Source organism: Malaclemys terrapin, chromosome 7 (assembly GCF_027887155.1).
Source record: "Malaclemys terrapin pileata isolate rMalTer1 chromosome 7, rMalTer1.hap1, whole genome shotgun sequence".
NCBI classification, from domain to species: Eukaryota; Metazoa; Chordata; order Testudines; family Emydidae; genus Malaclemys; species Malaclemys terrapin.
This window is the reverse complement of record NC_071511.1, coordinates 55,052,933-55,060,235: the sequence shown is the minus strand read 5'-3', so window position 1 is coordinate 55,060,235 and position 7,303 is coordinate 55,052,933.

Here is a 7,303-nt window from a genome sequence, read left to right as displayed (position 1 = left end):
ACCAGCGGTGAGTGGGGGGGGAGGGTCCAGTGACCAACAATAGGGGTGGGTGTGCAAGGCTGGTGGCAGGGCGAAGATGCAGCACGTGGGGCCAGCCATTCCCCATGCTGGTCCATCAGTCCAGTCCCCGCTGCATGCCGGCTCTCGGCCACCAGGGCCCCCCCAACCCATTTCTAGATGGCACTTGGGAAAGCCCAAGACCCTCCAGCCCGGGGCGCAAGCCAGGAGGAGCCAAGCCCTGCATGTTCCAAAGCCCCACACAGCACTGGCACAGGGAAGCCTCTCCACACCAGACCTAAACTCTGGAGTGGCGGGATGGAGCGGGGAGGGGAGGGAGGAAGCAAGCAATTTCCAGCCTGTTCACTCCCTATACCTACAGGATCCACAGCAGCACCCGGGGCAGGGGCTTAGCACACTCTTCACTCCCGCCCCCCCTCCCCACCCTGCATCCTGCCCCTAGCGAGCACGGGACTGCTCCATCCCCTAGGCACCCTCCCCTCCCGTGCCACTTCTCTTGCCAGGTTTGCTGAAGCCCCTGCAGTCAGGTTCCCTGGGCCCTGGTGCACCATGCACCCTTAGTAGAGTTGTCAGTTTTGGTTGTATTCCTGGAGGTTCCATCACATGACAATCTTTAATTCCTGAAGACTTCAGGTCAATCTTGGAGGGTTGACAACCCTAATCCGAAGGGCTTAACCTCTTCCTGCCTGTACGGCAGCTGGGTTATGTCAGTGGCCAGCAGCAGCCTGGAGGTGTTAACTGCCTTTCGGCACTGTGCAGGAGGGAAGGGATGGGAGCTGCTGCCCTGCTGCTGGCCACATTCTGGTGTGAACCCTGGCAGAAATCTGGGGGAGGGGGGCATATGACCCTGCATGCCCCCGCACATGTTGCCTTGGGAAGACGTGACACCAGGTACCAGGAGAGGCAAATCCGTCCCTGGAGCCCAGCCAGGCATGGAGGGCAGAGACCACCAGGCAGAGGGAAGGGTCGGTCAGCCACACACACACACACACACACACACCCTGTGTGAGAGAGGGGTACGGGTGTATGTTACCGCTCCCCCTGTGTGTGTGGGGAGTGGGGTGTGTGTCACCCCCTTCTCCTCCAGTGTGAACCTTAAAGCCTTAAAGATAAGAAAGTAAATAAAAAGAATCCAACTACGCAGTATTTCTTTTTAACAGGGGCTCGGTCAACTTGATGTTAATTTGAATGTTTGTACTGCATAGTTCTGATTGATTGCTGTTGAACTAGCTTGTATACGAGTAATTTTACTAGGTGTCCCATATTCAAGATAGAGAACTATGGTCACCCTACCAAATGGTCTTTTTGTTGTTTCCTAATGTTGACAAATATCCACCGGGGATTGCAATGAGTTCACTAAATGCATTTCTGTTGGTGGTTTAGGTATGATCTGAACTCAAGTCTCCACTGCTGGCTTGACTTCAGTGAGCCAAACATGCAAATCCCTCAATTATGTATAATTTGCTAACTTTTAAATCTGAATAATAAAGCATGTCAGTTTCTTCTGAACTGAGGGGCACAAACCTCAGCATTCACTGTTATTATTAATTCCTTTTTATTTATTTGTGGTACAGTAGCATTTGGGGGCCCCATTGTGTTAAGTGCTGTACCAACTCATGGTGAAAGAGACTCTGGTGTGGCACTAACCTGTGGACACTGCATGGATCTAACAGGAAGTAGGCTAGAGAGAGAGATGAAAAGAGAGAATTCAGGAATTATCTGAATAAGATACTGAAGCCAGTTTCACCCCTTATGTTGTTGATGTAACTCCCTCCTTGTCCCCAAAAATGAAAAATTTGTCAAAAAAGGACATTTCCCTGGGGAATTTCTATTATGATGAAAAAGCCATTTTTCATTCGAAAACAGTTTCCATTTAAAATTTTTAACTAGCTCTAATGAAATATTCCATGTTTGATCTTCAACTGGAAGTGATGTTTGTTTGTTTGTTTGTTTGTTTGGGGGGGGTGGGGATGGGGTGGGGGTTGGATTTGTTGTTTGTTTGTGTTTGGCCATTGTTTTTTGGAAATTAAGCCAAATCCCTTCAGCTGCTTTGGTGTTTTGTGAAAGTATAAGTTAAACAAAAAAACACTTTTCCAAATGTAAAAAAAAAATTCTAATCACACTTTAGGGAACAGGGAAAATGGCAGAAGTTTGAAACTTTAAAGTTGGCATGGACTTTGGTTAAAGCTTTGGTTAAGGAATAGTGGCTATGCTTCTTTTGAAAAAAACTGGGTTTTCTGGTACGAAGAAAGAACAAATACCCTGCACAATTAGGGCTGTAGTTAAATGAACACTGGTTAGTTCAGGAACTTCCATGCTGTACTGGTGAAGTTGACAAAGATTATTAGAAGATCCACAAGCCAATAAGGAATTTATGTAATTATGTAGCAAAGAGTTTACCAGCTTGGCAAGCTGCTCTGTCTACCTGGATTTTATATCATGCCCATCACTATGGATTCAAAATATCTCTGGAGCTTTCCTTTCCCTTGTTTTTTTTCCTTTTCAATATTTTTTCTCTTCCTTTTTTTTTCTTTAAAAATCCCCAAGAAATTAAATGCAGAAAATAAGTTGCATTGTTGCAAAATTAAGGCTGTCCACTTAAAAACATGAAAAGGCAAAAATTTAAGTTCTGAGATCAGTGTGAACTCAGCCATATTTTACATGTACCATTTCCTACTCCTGTTTTTCTTATTCAGTGTGTACCTTAGTAAATTTCCATTAATGTTGGCAGGGGTACTGCATCTAGGAGTGCTGGGGGTGCAGCAGCACTCCTTGACTTGAAGTGGTTTCCATCATATACAGGGTTTACAGTTTGGTTCAGTGGCTTTCAGCACCGCCACTATACAAATTGTTCCAACTCAACTTAATGTTGGAAAATGTGTTGCCTATGATGTGAGTTAATGCTGCTGTTGGAATCAACTTTTGCATTTCCTAACTTTCTCGGCACAGCTTCAGTATAACAGTAGCACAGTTCTGTACATTTGAGAATACAGTCCTTAACTTAATTAGGTCTCTATCCCCAGTTGTTGCTATTTATTATTTGTATTTTGGTAGCATCCAGAGGCCCCAGACGGATTGGGGCTACATTGTGTTAAAATGCTCTTGAAATACACAGTCAGAGACAGTCTATACTGAGAAATGGAATTAAAAAGCAGGAATGTTGCTGAAAACCAGACGTTGACATTAAGCTGAACTCCTCCCCCATCAAAAAGACATATGCTCTTTATTGCCTCTCCATTTCTAAACAGAGTGTATAGGGTGCTACTGTATAGAAGAACATGGACAGATTAGCTAAACTAGTTTGTGAGCTAAAATACATGATGCTCTCTTGCTAAATATGTCAGGAGCAACAGAAATGAAATAGCCTGGGACTTGGATGACATGATCTATTTTTAACCAGTCAGCATTCCATACTGTCCAGGCCTCCCAAATGGGCAGGAATTGCAATCAATTCTGCAGGAAAATGAACTTTTTCCTGGAGACTGCAAGGAGTGTAAATCCACAAGGACATAAAGGAAAATGAAGAACCAGCAAAGCGATCTTCCCTTCCATCCCCTCACATTTAAATTCCTTAGAGAATGGAAAATAGCAGACAAAATAAGAGAAACTTGCTCACAAAAGAGAATACAAGTATTGCAGCAAGAACACAGTGCACTCTGTTGGGCTCTTTGCTGCCTTCCTAGTATATGAGAACGGCAGAATGTCCAGTGATTAGATCTCAGGGCTAGGTTTTGTTCCTAACTTTGCCATGGATTCACTATATGATCATAAGCAAGTCACTTCATGTGTCTACACCTTAGTTATCTTATCTATAACATGGGGATAATGGTTTGTGAAGTGCTTCAAATATTCAAAAGCATTAAGCACAAAGTATTATTAATATTACTATAATACCTATTTACAGGCTAGGAAAACCTTTTGTTTCAAGTTGGGTAAATCAACGCATAGTATCCCTTTTCTTCTGCCAATACACTTTCAATTTCAGACCCTGGCGATCTGGATCTGCATGTTTCCAGTTCTAGTCTGAATCTAGTTTGCTTGTTGGAACACTTTACACAACTATTTACTATTCTGTTTATCCAGCTTTCAGTTTAGTCATTAATCCAATGCATTTTAAAATTTAAAAAATTCAGTAAGTCAAACTATGCCTTAACTTACACCCTGCACAACCTTGTTGATTTTAGAGTGGTGTTAATCAGGGCAGAATTTGACCCAATATGCTCAGATTGTTATAGGGGACTAAATCATTACTTTTGATCTTTGTTTTCCTCCCACCACACTGCCATCTTAGGGGAGCTTCCTATTACAGTGAATTGTTTATAGAGGGTTTAAGAGGGTTTATAGAGGGTTTGTAAGATTTGATTACAGTGATTTCCCCCCCAATACATTGGCATGCCCTAATCGAAAGACTGGGAACTGAGGTATCTGGTGTTAAGTAGGTTTATAGTAGTAAGAGATGGAAAAGACCTGTTAGATTATTAAGTTCATCCTCTTGTAAGGGCAGCATGTAGTCCCCTGATAGAGGATGTATTGGATATTAAACTGATACTGCCCTGGATAATAGCCAAAAGGCTGTGAAGTAGTGATGGGCTGACCAAAGATAAAAGCTCTGGATGGGGTTTTGTGACTATCAAAATCTGTCACTCAGGACATTTTTTTGTATTTTTGGTTATTGTCAGTGATGTTTGCCAGAATATGATCATTTCACAGGGTTCCAGCCAGTTACAAAACTTGTTTCTCTCATTTAAGGTGACAAAGATTCCAAACTACTGAAAATAACTAGGTTGAGCTTGATGCAAGAAAGCAGTTGCTCCTTTTTAATTTAAAAGAAAGAAAATAAGTCAGAACCCAAAATAACTAGTGTATCACAGATCTCAGCAATACTTTTCTCAGGTGCCTTCTGTATGTTGGTGCTATTCAACTCTTGTTTATTATATGTGTAACCCTTCTGCCCGTCAGAGCTGGCAGTAACAAGGGCCGGGTTCAGTATCTGGAGGTTCCGTTTCAATAACACATTGCAAAACCGTCTCGAGCCCCCACACAGTGACCTGGGACAATTACATACCAACCCCTTGGGCGCCTCTAAGAGGCAATACTTCCCCTCTCGCAAGCACAGAGTCTGAGTGTAGCAAAAGCCTTTTAATAAAAGAGGGAAACATTACGGCACTATGTTGGGGAAACATCACAAACAGGATTCATAACACAAACCATGAGAAAAAGACCCACCCCCAAGTAAGTTTGTCAGTGTCCTTTTCCCCTCAGGGTCTTAAGCCCAGCAACCCAACAGTCACCCCCACCCACAGTTTCTGACCTTGGTCAGTGCAGCTCCCAGATTTCAGAAGCTCATCTGCAGAGTTTACCTCCCAGCCTGGGTGGAAGTGGGTGGAGGTATGGGGACAGCTTGCATGCTCTGCTGCTCAGGTCGACAGCCGATTGCCATGCCTTTGCACAGGGTTCTCTACAGTCTTCACCACCAGCCATCCTGCTGGCCACTCCTCTCCGCTAGCCTTGCCTCTCCACACCTCTCTGCCAGTCATCCTGCTAGACACTCACCAATATGTCTTCAGGCCCTCCCCCTACTTAACACAGCTCTCAGTGATTTCAGCTCTTAGTAACTTTAGTGATTTTAGCTGTTAGTTGGGGACCCCAGGGCTGCTGCACTCAGAACCACTTGCTTAGACATAGGAATCAGTTATTTCACCTCTGCAGCACATAATAATAGAGCCAAAATTAGCTCTGCTATTACACCAGGGAAGAGGTGTAAAAGTGGTGTTTGGGGCCCTCCAACAGGGTCCACACTGCCAGGTACAAATACCTGTCACCCCTCCCCCTCTCAATTCAATAGTCTTTGGAACCCATGTCCCTTGCCTAGCGAGTGTTACTTAGTTGAGGGTGAGTCCCTCAGTCATAAAATGCCAAGTACAGTTCTACTGTCCTTGATTCACATAACCAGAATAACAACCCTTTATTATTCCTGCCCCAATAACAAGGAGACACGGGATCCCACAGCAGCCAAAGTGACCATTTGGGAAAGCAGTCCATCATGCTAGGCAGGGTGGGTGTGCCCATGCAAACGAGATCAGCCCCTGAAGTCCCTTTCCACTGCTCACCACCAGATGTCAGGGGAGAGCTCATTCGGATTCTGCTTACATATGGAGAGATGAAGCTGTGCTGCAAAAACCTACACGGAGGGTAACAAGATAAGAGCTTTTCATAAACTTACACTTCATACAGAGATCCTATGCTGCAACCTTAGGGTTAGGGTGACCAGACAGCAAATGTGAAAAATCGGGACAGAGGGTGGGGGGTAATAGGAGCCTATATAAGAAAAAGACCCAAAAATCGGGACTGTCCCTATAAAATCAGGACATCTGGTCACCCTACTTAGGGTGCTCAGATAGATTTTCACAAGCAAATTTCCAGCCCCAGGTCTTTCCTTCCCCTGGGCACTCTTTAACTCTAAAAACTGATTAAATGATAAATATTGCTGCAGAAGTGGCCTCTGAGGTACTGACAGACACTGCTCAGAGGGGGGATATTTGGAAATGTCAGGAACAGGAACATAGGTACCACAGCCAGTCACAGCAGTCCTCTTTAGTTCTGGATGGGAGTCCAGTCAACAATGAGGACAGAGGGCTGGACAATGAATCTCTCTCACCTCCTTGGAGCAATGGACTATTGCTGAGCCCAAGTTGTTTAGGGCAGAGATGCATATGACAACAGGGCCAGTTAATTCAACAGAGGGGAATCTGGCAGTCTCATTCTTAAATTGTTTCCCTCCCTCTTCTGGGCAAATTTGTCTGTCTGTTCTCCTCTGTGCTTCTCCTCTTGCTCTATATCTTTTTAGGAATGAGTCATCTTGTGGAGCTGAGCTTTCTGCTCCTTTCTTACTACCCCCTTCTATGGAGGCAGCTGCATTATTAAACGGTTATGAAAAAACCCTCCCTCACAACAGGAACTGCAGCACTGGTTTCCCTCCTCACAGCAGACTGGGCTTTTAATGCATACCAAAAGATGTCATATGTCCCTGGTGGGTGAGATGGTTGGAAAATGAGAAGTGTCTTTCATAAACATTTTTTCTTTACTTCTGTCAAGGCTAATTCCCCACTCTGGCACTTCCAGTGCAGAAGGTGGGAGTCCGCAAGGATTCTAAAAATTAATACTGGCCACTCCAAGCTTGTATTAAACTCCCAAGGTTACAACTTTTCTCTGACTTGGGTGGTAGCAGCATCTATCAATCCAAAGTGCAGAACCCCTTTGAGAGCTCAGGAAGGCGCACTTGGGA